This window comes from Mustela nigripes, chromosome 9, assembly GCF_022355385.1.
Source record: "Mustela nigripes isolate SB6536 chromosome 9, MUSNIG.SB6536, whole genome shotgun sequence".
NCBI lineage: Eukaryota > Metazoa > Chordata > Mammalia > Carnivora > Mustelidae > Mustela > Mustela nigripes.
In genome coordinates, this window is record NC_081565.1 from 63,007,681 (window position 1) to 63,023,348 (window position 15,668).

Consider the following 15,668-nt stretch of genomic DNA (forward strand, 5'->3'; position numbering starts at 1 on the left):
GAGCTCTTCAGTATGTCTCCAGAGTCAGCTAGGCTATTGTTAAATTTTTGTGTGTGCTCTTAGTGCTATTGTAAGTTCTCAGCTAGTTAGTGCTCACCTGTTATCCTGAGTGGAGTGCATGGCTCTCACTCTGTTGTGTCCTGTTAGGGTATACCTAGCAGATGTTGAGAAAATGTATGCATGGGACAGGGTGGGTTTGTTAGAAGCAGTGGGAGAGCTGGACTAAGTATAGAGACCATTGGAGGGAAATGTGTAAAGAAACTAGGTAAAGATTAGCATACAGTTAGGGATGATTGGGAGTTCTGTCATTTTTACGAAAGGCTTTATAAACACCATAGCTTGGATGTTTGACTAACAACTGTGTGATTAGCACCTAGAAGAATTACAGCCAGAGACAGTCCTGAATTCAGTGAATGTGAACAAGCTGGAGGAGCTGAGCCATTGCCAATGTAGGATGCCAGGACTGGATCTCCATGGAGACTCCGCGGTTTCTGTGCAGTTCCGTTTCCAGAAACTCCTCATCCCCAGCTAAATGAAGTTTGTGCAAGAATGTGAAGTCAACCACCTTATGTCATTTATTAGTTTTTTAAGAAGTTTTCATTTATTTCTCTATACCTAACTTGGGGCTTGAACCCATGACCCTGAAATCAAGACTTATATGCTCTTCCAAATGAGTCAGCCAACTGCCCCCTATGTTCGTTCGTTAGTTCTTTCTTTTTCTTTCTTCCTTTCTTCCTTCCTTCTTTTCTTCCCTTTTTTCTAAAAAAATTTTAAAAGATTTTATTTGAGAGAAAGAATAAGTATTTAGAGAGAGAGAAAAGGAGCAAGGGGAAGGGCAAAGGGAGAAGCAGAGTCTCTGCTCATCAGGGAGCTGAACGGAGGCCTTGATCCTGGGACCCTGGGATGATGACTTGAGCTGAAGGCAGATGCTTAACTGGCAGAGCCACCCAGGCATCTCTGCCATTTATTTCTAATAAGGCCAGGTAACAAGTGTTAGGAACTCTTGGGAAAGTTGCAAAACGAATCTGTATACTAATTTAATTGCTTGTGTAAAACATTATACTGATATAAATGAGAGAACTCACAGTTTACCATATATAGTGTAAGTAAGTCTTGTTTTCCTACCTTTTGAGATACTTTACCCATTTTAAAATTAATTAAGTCATGAATTAATTAAGGTTTATCGTAATCTGCCCCCCCCCCCCCCCGAGAGAGAGCAAGCAGGGGAACAGGGAGGGTCAGAGGGAGAGAGAGAATCTTAAGCAGGCTCCGCGCCACCCAGTGCAGGTCTCAATCTCACCACCCTCAGATCATGACCTGAGCCAAAATCAAGTTGATTCATCAACTGAGCCACCCAGGTGCCCGCTTTTCCCATATTATTAAAGCCTAGTACAGTCCATTTTCATTTTCTTTGGAAACAGTAATTCAGTCTGTTGTTCTTAGTGGAGGAGAAAAAATAAGTCATACCGCTAATCATGTTAAGAGGTAGACTTTAACAATGCTGAAGCTTTCACATACGATCAGGATTCAGTTATAAAAAAGCCTTGACTTTGGAAGCATTAGAAGTATTTTTTCTTCATTTTCTTGAATATCAGTGGGCAGTTCATAGAGCTTATTTGCAAAAGCAGAGCTGCTGATCTTTCTTGCCCTTTAATCATATTCTGTGCTATTGAGGTGCATTTTAAGATTCTAGGATCATGACACATTCATCCTTGGTCCGTGCAAGCCCCTTTAGTAGACTTTCTTTTTTTTTTTTTTTTTTTTTTTTTTAAAGATTTTATTTATTTATTTGACAGAGAGAAATCACAAGTAGATGGAGAGGCAGGCAGAGAGAGAGAGAGGGAAGCAGGCTCCCTGCTGAGCAGCAGTGAGCCCGATGCGGGACTCGATCCCAGGACTCTGAGATCATGACCTGAGCCGAAGGCAGCGGCTTAACCCACTGAGCCACCCAGGCGCCCTAGTAGACTTTCTATATTTTTGAAATATAACCCACTAAATAACACTTAGTATATATACTCCATCACTTAGAGTTGCTTGTGTTTTTTTAAAGTTTTTTCATTTTATGTTTTTTTCCTTTTTTTCAAGTTTTTTTTTTTTTTTTTTATTTACTTGATAGAGAGCGAGCGTGAAAGGGGAAGGGTCAGAGGGAGTAGCCGACTCCCTGCTGAACAGGGAGCCTGATGCAGGACTCTGAGCCCTAGGACTCCAGGATCATGACCCGAGCTGAAAGCAGTGGCTTAATCAACTGAGCAACCCAGGTGTCTCCATTTTATCTGTTTTTTAAATAGATAATACATGTGTGTAGTTCAGAATTTAAAAGATAAAAAACAGGGGTGCCTGGCTGGCTCACTCAGTGGAGCATGTGATCCTTGATCTCTGGGTCATGAGTTTGAGCCCTACATGTTTTAAGAGATTACTTAAAAATAAAATTCTTAAGAAAATAAATAAGATACAAAAGAGTAAATGGCACAGAGTAAGATTTCCACTTTCTCTTGTCACCTAGCAACTTCTCTTCCCTTTTCAGAATAAATTGACATAACTTTTTCTGTGTCTCACCAGAGATTTGCTATGTATTTACAAACATGTATATATGTGTATACAGATGTATATATGTGTATACAGATGTATATATATTTGTATCTTTTCATGCAAAATACAGCACTTTATTCTCATTGTTCTGTTCCTTGCTTTTTTCACTGCTGTTAGGTTGCTCAGTGAGCATGGAATGAAAGAAAGGGAGCTGAGGGATCCTAATGGAGGATTTTTCAGGCTGCTCTAGATTGAGATGTGATAATAATCTCTGATGGTCAGTGTCTGCTTGATGCAAGGGCCATGCTAAAACTTGTGTCTCTTCTCTATCCCCAGATAAGTTTTCTAAGATACAGGTGCTTATTACTTTTGTTTTTAATTTTTTTTTTAAGATTTTTTTATTTGAGAGAAAAAGAGAGCACATGCTGGAGTGTGAGCAGGGGAAGGGCTGGCAGAGAGGCAGAGGGAGAGAGAGAATCCCAAGCAGATACCCCACTGAGCATGGAGTCCTATGCAGCATCCTAGGACCTTGAGACCATGACTTAAGGGGAAATCAAGAGTAGGAAGCTTAACTGACTGAGCCATCCATGCGTCCCAGGGGCTTATTTTTTAAAAAGACCACCCAGGAAAAAAATGGTCAGAGATCCTACTAGGAAGGATGTTTTCCTTATCCGTTAGTTTAGGCTTGGTTATATTGTAATAACAAGCCGCTGCTCACCCCCTGGCCAATCTTAGCAGCTTAAAAGATATATTTAAATATTTTCTGTTTCACATCTACTGTGGGTTAGCAGGGGGTTCTGCTTGTTGTAATTGTTTAGGGACTTAGGCATATGAGCAGCAATTGTCTCTAAAATTGTTGGTTCCTATACCAGAGGAAAAAGAGTGCCTATGGAGGGTCTTGAATCAACAATTAAATGTTTGTTTCTACTCATAACTCTGTTGCCAGAATTAATCACAAGGTCCCACTCAGCCACTGAGGGGCAGGAAGCCAGAAATATTTGAACAGCATTAATGGTTACCACATTTAGCCTTTTAGATTGTTCATTGCATATTTATATACATAGACATCACTATAGAGAGAGAGATGTTTTTACATTAACAAAGTTAACACTGTAAATACTATCATTACTTTTTTCCACTTTATATGTTTTTTTTTTAATATTTTATTTATTTATTTGACAGAGAGAAATCATAAGTAGATGGAGAGGCAGGCAGAGAGAGAGGGAAGCAGGCTCTCCGCTGAGCAGAGAGCCCGATGTGGGACTCGATCCCAGGACTCCGAGATCATGACCCAAGCCGAAGGCAGCGGCTCAACCCACTGAGCCATCCAGGCGCCCTCCACTTTATATGTTATAGGGGAATCTTTTATTGTCCTCTAAGTATATGTCCAAATGTATATCTCTTAGTAGATGCATATTGTAGTGTATGGTTATATAAGGTATTTATTTCCTTAAAGTCCCTCTACTGAGGAAAATGTCTATGAATTCATTTACATAAAATTGGGTAGAGAATTTTAGGTTGCGGACCTTCCCCAGCCAAGCCATGGATTCTTGTCACGGTCCTTCAGTTATAAATATAAGCTTTATTTAGAATAACCTCTCTTTATCCCCTTTGTCCTCTCATAAAGTACGTTTTTATAGTTTTTATTTTTTCTTGTCACTGTCACATTATTAATATCAGGTAAATATGTATTTTTAAAATTTTTAATTCCAGTGTAGTTAACATACAGTGTTACATGTTTCACGTGTACAATATAGTGATTCAGCAGTTTCATTTATTACTTAGTGTTGTACTCTTGGAGACACCTGGCTGGCTCAGTGGGTAGACCATGGGACTTTTGATCTTGGGATTGTGAGTTCGAGTCTGTTGCTGGCCTACTGAAAAAAATGTTAAAAGAACAAAAATGATAAGTGTATTCTTAATCCCCCTCACTTACTTTGCCATCCCCCCCCCACCGCCCCAACTCCCCTCTGGTAACCATCTGCTTGTTCTCTGTAGTTAAGAGTCTGTTTCTTGGGTTGTATCTTTTTTCCCCTTTGTCTGGTTTCCTAAATTTCACATATGAGTGAAGTATGGTACTTGTTTTTCTCTGACTGACTTATTTTGCTTAGCCTTATATTGTAGATCCATCCGTGTTTTTTTGCAAATGGCAAGATTTCATTCTGTTCGGTGGCTAATACTCCATTATATATATACCACATCTTTATCCATTCATCAGTTGATGGATACTTGGGTGGCTTCCATAATTTGGCCCTTGTAGATTATGCTGCAGTAAACATTTATCCCTTTGAATTAGTGCTTTATATTCTTTAGGTAAATACCCAGTACTATGATTACTGGATCATGTGGTACTTCTGTTTTTAATTTTTTTTTAATGATTTTATTTATTCATTTAACAGAGAGAGAGAGAGAACAAGCAGATGGAGTGGCAGAGGGAGAGGGAGAAGCAGGCATGCCCTGAGCAGGGAGCTGGGTGTGGGGCTTGATCCCAAGACATACCTTGGGATCATGACCTGAGTCGAAGGCAGATGCTTAACTAATTGAGCCATCCAGGCGCCCCTATTTTTAATTTTTTGAGCAACCTCCATATCATTTTCCCCCAGTGGCTGCACTAGTTTGCATAACCACCAGTAGTGCACAAGGGTTCCTTTTTCTACATTCTTGTCAACACCTTGTGTTACTTCTTGTGTTATAATTTTTAAACTTGATATCTGGATAGGTAAATACGTTCATATGGTTCTGAGACGAGTGTAAAGTGAGCAATCTCCCATCAATCAGTCCCTCTCTGTCTGTATTTGTCTGCTTCTCCTCACCCTGCCATCCCCCAGGGACTTTACTTTGTTGTTTGCCTTGAGTTTTTAAAAATGCATAAAGTATGGATCCTTCTAAAAATTACTTCAACGAACTTTTTTATTGTGGAATAATTTAAGATTTACAGAAAAGTTGCAAGATAATACAGAGGGCTTTTGTATATGTCTTCCCCATTTCCCTAATGCTACTTGACATTACCATAGGATTTGTCAAAACCAAGAAACCACCATTGATGTGATGTTAACTAAACTCCAGACTTTATTTAGATTTCCTCACATAAACAACTTTTTTTTTCCATTCAGGATACAAGCCAGAAGACTACACTGTATTTAATAGATTCTTTTTGAACTAGAAGATAGTATATTCTACACATGCTTCTGCACCTTGCTGTTCTCCACTGATACCACGTTTCACGGATTTTTAAACACAAAAGAATATATTAAATACTTCAAAGAAAGGAGACATGCTGCCAATTATAACTAAGTCACAGATCTTAAACTACAGCATAATTTCAGAGATATTCAAATGTGAAAAAGTATACACGTTAGAATTGATGGAATAGGATATATCTTGGAGATCTTTCAATTTTATTTCATAAAGACTTCCTCATTCATATTTATAGCTGCATAGAATTTCACTTTATAATACACATAAGATCTTTAAGCCCTTATTCATACTCATTAGGATTGCTTTCAGTCTTTAGGTATAAAAAATAAAATGCTCATTGAATAACCTGTTACATACGTCATATGTACAGATGTATATAGGAATGACTTTTCAAAAGTGAATTGCTGAGTTAGAGGTATATATATTTGTAATTTTGGTAGAAGTTATACCCATTTACCATTTCACCTGCAGTGTGTGAGAGGAGTTGTTTAACTCCTGTTTGGTAACCCAACAGGGTGGGTTACCAAATTTTTGGATTTTTGCCACTCTGACAGGTGGAAAATTATAGTCTCAATGTTTTCATTCATGAGCATAGGTTGAGTTTCCCAAAACTGGCCATAAATATTATTCACCCATTTTTTTTATTGGACTGTTTGCTGTTTCCAGTTTATATGCATTGCATTAGACTCTTTAAACATTAGGGAAGTTATTAATGTGTTAAGATTTACAAGTGAGTTTTATATTTGTCATTCACTTTTTAATTTTTTTACAGTTGTGGTAAGATGTGTGTTTACAATGCAAAGTTTATAGCTGAACCTGATAATCTTTTCTCTTAAGGTTTCTGTATTGTAAGTCATAGTTGGACTTCAACAAAGTTATTAGGGAACTTCCTATGTGTTTCTTTCCATTTCTCCTGTCTTGGCCCTTATGCTATTGTTCTCATGCATTTTACTTATACATATATTATATTACAAAAAACTCCATAGTACATTATTACTTTTGTTAAAACAATCATCTTTTAGAAGATTTAGATAAGAAAAATACTATATATTTACCCACGTAGTTATCATTTCTGGTACCCTTCATTCTTTTGTATGGATCCAGACAACTGGTATCATTTTCATTCTGTCTGAAGGGATATATTTTTTTTAAACATTATTTATAGTGCAGGTCTGCTAGCGATGAACTCTTTGATCTTTTGAATATCATATCTAAAAAGGTCTTCATTATAACTTTATTTTTGACAGATTTTTGCTTAGTATAGAATTCAGGGTTGGCATTTTCTTTTTAATTTCAGTACTTTAAAGATGTTTCTCTCTTGTGTTATCACTTAAATTGGTTCCAACAAGAAATTTGATATCCTTGTCTTTGTTTCTGTGTGTATTATGTAATTTTTTCTCTGGTTGCTTTCACGATTTTCTCTTTATAACTGGTTTGGGGCATTTTGCTTAAAGTGTTGTTTTCTTTGTTTCTTGTGCTTAGGATTCATTGAACTTCTTGGATCTGTGGATTTAATAGAATTCATTGATTTGGAAAGTTTACAGCCATTATTAATATTTTTTAAGGATTTTATTTATTTAGTTGTCAGAGCATAAGCAGGGAGGGCGGCAGGCAGAGGGAGAAGTAGGCTCCCCATTGAGCAGGGAGCCTGTTGTGGGACTCCATCCCAGGACCCTAGGATCCTAACCTGAGCCAAAGACAGATGCTTAACCAACTGAGCCACCCAGGCATCCCTTCGATATTATTTTTTTTAATATTTTTTCTGCCTGCCCCACTTCCTTAATATTATAATTACTTTTAAATTAGGCCATTTAAACTGTCCCACAGCTCACTGATCTCTTTTCATTTGGGGGGATTTTTTTTTTTCTCTTTCATTTGGATAGGTTCACTAATGTGCATTCTAGCTCACTTAATGTTTTCTTCTCCTATTATCTGCCATTAATCCCATCCAATGTGTTCCTCATTTTATAGATTAGTCTTCATCTTCAGAAAAGCTTGAAGTGGGCCATTTTTATATCTTATGTATCTCTACTTTTTTTTACTTTATTTGTATTTTTTCCTCTATTTGAAAAATAATAGCTCTATTGACATAATTCAACTACTATACAATCCTCCAATTTATTATTTTTTAAAGTTTTTATTTATTAGAGAGAGCATGAGATGGCAGAGGAGTAGAGGGAGAGGGACAGGCAGACTCCCTGCCAAGGAGTGGGAGACAGGACTCCATCCCAGGACCCTGAGATCAGGTCCCTGAGATCATGACCTGAGGGGAATTCAGATGCTTAACTGACTGAGCCACCCCCAGGTGCCTCCAGTCTTCCAATTTAAAGTGCACATTTGAATGGTGTATTTTTTTTTAAATAGCGTTTAAATTTTAAATATTTAAAAAATTGTGTTTCAAGGGTAGTGGTTAGGATTTGGCGCTCTCAAGGGTATATAGTATACTTACAGAATTGTGCAGCTGGCACCATGATCTATTTTTAGAACATTTTCATTATCCCTAAAAGAAAGCTTTTACCTAATAGAAGTTACTCCATTTCTTTCCCTTTCCCTTTAGGCAATCTACATTTTGTTACTATAGATTTCCTATTTTTGGATATTTCATATAAGTGGGATTATATGATCAGTGATCTTTTGTGACTGGTTTCTCAACAGAATGTTGGTGAGTTTGTTATGTTGTAGCATGTATCAGTGCTTTATTCCTTTTTAAAATTGAATAATATCACATTGTTTATCTTTTCTTCATGGACATGTGGATTGTTTCTGCTTTTAGGCTGTTATGAGTAATGCTGCTATGAACATATATACACAAATTTTTATGTGGACATATATCTTCATTACTTAACTTACTGAACATATGACTACAGTTATAATAACTTTCAGTGTCTTTCTCTGCTCATTCTAACTTATGCATCTGTTCTGGGTCTATTTTGATTGATTATTCTCTTCATATGGGTCATGTTTTTCTGCTTTCTTGCACCCCTGGCAATTGTTGGATGCTGAATTTTACCTCAGTGGGTGCTAGATATTTTTGTATTTGTTAGGCTGGCCTGCATCAATGCTAAGTCCAGGGCTAATTATTCGTTATTGAGACAATACCTTCCTGAGTACTCTTATCCAATATGACTTAGGCGTTTTTACATAATGGCCATTATGTAAAAACTCCTAAAACTCACAACTGTAAGGTCAAGAGTCACATGCATGAGGCGCCTGGCTGGCTCAGGGGGTTAAGCCTCTGCCTTCAGCTCTGGTCATGATCCAGGGTCCTGGGATCAAGTCCCGAGTTGGGCGCTCTGCTCAGCAGGGAGCCTGCTTCCCCCCCTCTCTTTCTGCCTGCTTCTCTGCCTACTTGTGATCTCTCTCAGTGTCAAATAAATAAATAAAATCTTAAAAAAAAACCTAAAAAGTCACATGCATTACCATCTGAGCCAGCCAGGGAACCTGAGGAATAACCATACATTTTAGATGATTTGCCAAAATAGCAATCAGTGTGGTTCCTACAATTTAACTTCTATGATTCTGAAGTAAGTTGCTTAAAGAAGTTGGAATTCTAAAGATTACAAGTGGGGAATTTTTTTTTTTTTAAAGATTTAGTTTTTAAGTAACCTCTATACCCAAAGTGGGGCTTGAACTCACAACTCTGGAATTGAGAGTTGCATGCTGTATGGACTGAGCCAGCAGGCACCCGACAAGTGGGGAATTTTTGAAGTGCTGATATTCAAGTGATGATCAGAGAAGCTCAGCTAAAAGAATTGTGGACTGACTGACAATGACAATTGTGGATTGAGCAAAAATTCTTTATAAAAATATAAATTCTTTCTAAAAATTCTTTATAAAAAAATTCTATATTCTTTATAATTCTTCAGTCTTGAAGATTCTGACCAGGCTTTGGAGGAGCTAAAGTGATTGGCAGTGAAAGGAATCACATGTGAAGTTCCTTAAATAAAAATCCATTGGTCTAGGAAAAAAAAAAAAAAACCCTCCAGCTATTCTTGTTTGTTTATTCTTGCATATTTTCCCATATGGATTTAAGGATAAACTTGCCTATTCCATAAACAAAAAAAAATCCTGCTGGTTACTTAAAAATAACTTGGAAGGAAAAAAAGTCTTTAAGATGATACCACTCTGTCCATAAACATAATATGTCTTGTTTGCTCAAGTCTTCTTTTTTTTTTTTTAAGATTTTATTTATTTATTTGACAGAGAGGGAGAGATCACAAGTAGGCAGAGAGGCAGGCAGAGAGAGAGAGAGGAGGAAGCAGGCTCCCTGCTGAGCAGAGAGCTGGATGCAGGGCTTGATCCCAGGACTTAAGGCAGAGGCTTAACCCACTGAGCCACCCAGGCGCCCTTCAAGTCTTCTTTTGAGGAACTCCTTAATGTGCTAAAATTTTATACCATACAGTGTCTTACACTTGCTTAACTTTTTCCAAGGTATTTAATCTTTGTTGTTGCTGTTATAAATAGGATTTTTTTTCTCTTTTATTTCAGGTATAAACAGTACCTGAGGGGCACCTGGGTGGCTCAGTGGGTTAAGCCGCTGCCTTCGGCTCAGGTCATGATCTCGAGTCCTGGGATCGAGTCCCGCATCGGGCTCTCTGCTCGGCAGGGAGCCTGCTTCCTCCTCTCTCTCTCTCTGCCTGCCTCTCTGCCTACTTGTGATCTCTCTCTGTCAAATAAATAAATAAAATCTTTAAAAAAAAAAACACACACACACACAAAAAAACAAAACAGTACCTGAACATTTAACTGAGCTCATTGTGGAAACCATCTTAATTTTATTTAACTTTGACTCTACAGTGCCTACCATGGAGTTTAGAAGATAGAAGTGCTGATATTCAAGTGATGATCAGAGAAGCTCAGCTAAAGCGCAGTCGCTTACTGTTTAGATGTTAGAATAAAGACTGAGGAGTTAACTATAACTTCATTAATACTATGTTTACATTGTAGATGATTATCTCATGGCTTTGTTTTTTATTATTAAAATTTAGGAATTGATCATTCTGATTGTGTTGGTATTTTATCTTTCAGCTCTTATAAATAAGACTATTAATATTCTTTTTAACTACCTGTTTTTGAACTCTGTTGAGTGAATTGGTATAGCTAATGGTGACCATAGATTTGTTTGGTAAATGAGAAGCAAAATGGCCTTTTAAAAACTTACGGTTTTATATTGCTGTAAAAAATTAAAGACACGGGGGCGCCTGGGTGGCTCAGTGGGTTAAAGCCTCTGCCTTCAGCTCAGGTCATTATCTCAGGGTCATGGGATCGAGCTCCACATTGGGCTCTCTGCTTGGCGGGGAGCCTGCTTCTCCCTCTCTCTCTGCCTACTTGTGATCTCTGTCTGTCAAATAAATAAATAAAATCTTAAAAAAATAAAGACACAAATAAATGGAAAAGCATTCCATACTTGTGGATTGGAAGACTTAATATTGTTTAAATGTCCATACTACCCAGAGTGATCTACAGATTTTATACAGTCTATCAAAATCACAATGGTATATTTAGCAGAAATAGAAGAAAATTCTAAGATTCATATGGAAACTCAAAGGACCTCAGCCAAAACAATCTTGAGAAAGATGGAGGCTGGAGGCTCATACCTCTGATTTCAAAACATATTACAAAGCTACAAAACAGTGTGGTACTGTCATTAAAACATACACCAATGGAGCAGAATAGAGCTCAGAAGTAAACCCTTATGTATATGGTCAAATAATTTTTTTTTTTAAAGATTTTATTTATTTATTTGACAGAGATCACAAGTAGTCAGAGAGGCAGGCAGAGAGAGGAGAAGGGAAGTAGGCTCCCTGCTGAGCAGAGAGCCCAATGCGTGGCTCCATCCCAGGACCCTGGAATCATGACCTGAGCTGAATGCAGAGGCTTTAACCCACTGAACCACCCAGGCACCCCCGTCAAATAAGTGTCTGCCTTTGGCTCAGGTCATGATCCCAGACTTTTGGGATCGAATCCTTCATCAGGCTCCCTCTACTCAGTGGGGAGCCAGCATCTCCCTCTGCCTCTGCCTCCCTCTCTCTGTCTCTCATGAATAAATAAATAAAATCTTTTTAAAAAATTTTAAAAATGATCTTTGACAAAGGTGCCAGGGCTGCACTATGGTGAAAGGATAGTCTCTTCAGTTAATGGCGTTGGGAAAATTGTATGTCCACATGCAAAAGAATGAAATTAGATTCTTACATTACATCACATACAAAATTAACTCAAAATGGATTAAAGATTAAATGTGAAACCAGAAACCAAGACCTCTACAGGAAAACACAGGGAAAAAGCTTCAAGACACTGGATTTGACCATGATTTCATGGATATGTACCAAAAGTACAGCAAGAAAAGCAACAGTAGACAAATAGGACTGTATCAGATACAAAAAATTTTGCACATCAAAGGACACGAGAGTGAAACCTATAGAATGAGAAAAATATATGCAAACTGTGTGTCTGATAAATGAGTTGATATAAGCAGTTTGTTATTCAGAATATATAAAGAACTCCTGTAAAGAACTATGACTCAATATAAAAAAAAAATCCAACTAAAAAATGGGCAAAAGACTTGCATAGACATTTCTCCAAAGAAGACAAAGAGCCAATAAGCTATATTAGAAAATGACCTCTCTGATTTCCCTCCTGTATGTTTCCTTTACTCTTACAGATAACATGTCACTTCTGATACTTCTGGTTACCAAATATGTGGGGATTTTCTCCCACACCAAGCAATTCTGTGACACTAGATGGATGTCCTATAATTGAACTTGTATTCTGACTCTATCAACTTGGAGATAGCATCAGATCTCACAGATGAAGTACTCAGTCCCACAAGACTGCCCTCCCCCCACTTCAGATGCCAATCACAAATCCAAGTTGTTATCTGTGCTCTTCAGGTTTGATTAATTGCTAGAGGGGCTTAACTTACTGTTTACCAGTTTATTATAAAAGGATATGACAGGATACAGATGAACATTCAGATGGAAGAGATACATAGAGCAAGGTATGTGAGATGGGATGGAGCTTCCATGCCTGCTCTGGGCCCACTATTCTTCTAGTACTATGTGTTCATCAACCTAGTAGCTTCCCAAACCCCATACTACTGGGATTTTTATGGAGCTTCCTCATGTAGGCATGATCAATTTATCAACTCCATCTCTAACTCTTCTCTCTAAAGAATTCAGGGCAGAGCTGAAAATTCCAAGCTTGTAATATGGCTTGCTCTTTCGGGTGACCAGTCCTAATCCAGAGTCATCACATTAGAACAAAAGACATTCCTATCACCTAGGAAATTTCTATAAATTTAGGATCCTGTGTCAGGAACCAGGATCAGAGACCAAATACTAGAAGAAAAGATATTTCTAGTGTTCTTATCACTTAGGAAATGACAGTTTTAGGAACTATGTGCCAGGAACTGGGGCAGAGACCAATATGTATGTTTCCTGTCCTCTCACATAAACATATGAAACAATGCTCACCATCACTAATTATTAGGAAAATGCAAGTCAAAACCACAGTAAGTTACTGTGTCTGTTAGGTTGGGCACTATTTAAGAAAAGAAAAGAAAAAGCCAAAATAGCAAGTGTTGGTGAGGATGTGGAGAAATTTGACAAAAGTGCCAGGGTTATACCTTTTGGTGTCTCACTTTCTTTGTTTTTAAGTAGGCTCCATGCTGGGTGTGGAGCCTAACATGGGGCTTGAGTTTACAATCCTGACATCAAGACCTGAGCTAAGATCAAGAGTTGGACGCCTAACCAACTGATCTACCCAGGTGCCTCAAAAATTTTCAATGATCAAAGTGGTGATAAAACTCCAGCATCCTTTTTCTCTCATAGATGTTTGCTTTTAATGTAGGCTTTTATTTGTTTGCTTTTTAATGTAGGCTTCACAGGTGCATGGAGCCCAATGTGGAGCTTGAACTCAAAATCCTGAGATCCAGATCTGAGCTAAAATCAAGAGTCGGATGCTTAACCAACTGAGCTACCCAGGCATCCCTAGAACCTTTGTGCATTGTTGATGGGAATGTAAAATGGTGCAGCTGCTATATGGAAAACAGTTATGAAGGGCTTTAAAAATTGAAATTAGAACTACTGTGTGATCTGGCAATGTCACTTCTGGGTATATATCTAAAAGTACTGAAGACCAGATTTCAAAGAAATCATTCATGTACACTTACATTCACTGAATTTTCCACAGTAGCCAAGAGGTGAAAGCAACCTAAATGTCTGTAACAAGTGAATGGATAAAAAAAAGCGTGATATGGACATAAAGTGGGCTATTATTCAGTCTTTAAGGCTGTCCTGTCATAAACAAAAACACTGAAGAACCTTGAGGACATTATGTCTAAGTGAAATAAGGCAGTCACAAAATGACAAATATTTTATGATTCTACATATGAGGTTATCTAAAGCAGTCAGACTCTTAGAGACAGAAAGTAAATGGTGGTTGCCCTTCTGGGGGAGGTGGAAAAAGGCAGTTGCTGTTCTAGTGGATACAGAGTTTCAGTTTTTCAAAATTAAAGAGTTCTGGAGATCTGTTTTCACAACGTGTGCATAGTTACCACTACTATACAGTTAAAAATGGTTAAGATGGTGAATTCTTTGTTTTGTTTTGTTAAATATGTATCTGATTGATTACAGTTATTAATGAGGTCTTTCAAAAGTTATTTATTTTTAGTAATCTCTACTAGGGGGTCAAACTCAAAACCCTAAGAGCAAGAGATGCATATTCTTCTGACTGAGCCAGCTAGACATCCCTGTGTTATGCTGTTTTTGATCACACACATACACAGTTTTTTTAAAAAAATAAGTTTCACATCTATTTTTATTTGTTGATTGATCTTAATATTGCTCTTTGTTTAGGTATTCCTCTGGAATATATTAGGCTCTTGGAGATCAAGAATCCAGATTTCAGAGACTGTTTTACTTGTATCTTAAGCAAATAAGTGCATCTGACAAATATAAGGATTAGTTTTAGGGGTGGAACAGAATATTTGAAATTAGAATTGTTGAGGAAAATTGAGAATGTGTGATTAAGCATTAACAGAATTCTTGCACATATCCATTCAATTTAAGCAAAAACAAAATATACTTAGGTATAAATTTTATTTATAGCACTTTATGGATTTTACTTTTATGGATTTTACTTCTGCTTTCAGGCAGTGTTTTTCAATTGTAAGTACTTAAGTAGTGCTGTAAAACAAAGCTGCTTCATAGGTATAATCTAAATATTGCATTGTTGAGGCGCCTGGGTGGCTCAGTAGGTTAAGAGTCTTGGTTTCAGCTTATGTTGTGATCTCAGGGTTGTGGGACCAAGCCTGCACTGGGGATCCTGCTTGGCGGGGAGTCTGCTTGAGTTTCTCTCTCTCTGCCTCTCCCCTGTTTGCACTGTATCTCTCTAAAATAATTTTAAAAAATCACATTGTTGTAAAGTAGATAATAAGTATAATTTAGCATTGACATTAAATTCCTGGATATTTAATGACTTCCTAAAACTTCCTTAAAAAAGAAAAATTTTAAAAACATAAAACCACCTCAAAGTTACATTAAACAAGAGCTAGTTCCTCCTCAACTTCAAATTATAAACAAGTTTATCCTTAGGTTTACTGTTCCATGTAGAGCTGCTGTAGAGAGCTAAATGTTACTGCTGTGAAAAATCCCTAGTGTCAAAAAATGACCTGTAAGCGAGACAGAATGCTCCTTTGCTGCATGGTGCTATGTGGCTGGGTTAATTGAGGGATTTCAGTGAACATCCCACTCTTTTTCTTAGAGTTCCACAAACTTGTGCAGCTTCCAGTGCTCCTTTTAGACCCCCCTGAGTGTTTGTTCTGGGGTCACAGCTCCCCTGAAGGAAGCAAAGCTTTGAAGGGAATTGAGCCTGGAAAAGCTCAAACAAAGCATTTCTTTATATGATGCAGATTGTAGTGTTTTTGGCCCCTCTTTCCTTTT

The 15,668-nt window shown here is 37.6% G+C and overlaps 1 protein-coding gene across 5 annotated transcripts in view; it reads left to right on the plus strand.

The window, feature by feature from the left end:
* CDC14B (cell division cycle 14B) overlaps positions 1–15,668 on the plus strand; it is a 101,046-nt gene that overhangs the window by 11,744 nt on the left and 73,634 nt on the right. The gene's annotated exons all lie outside the window — the stretch shown is intronic.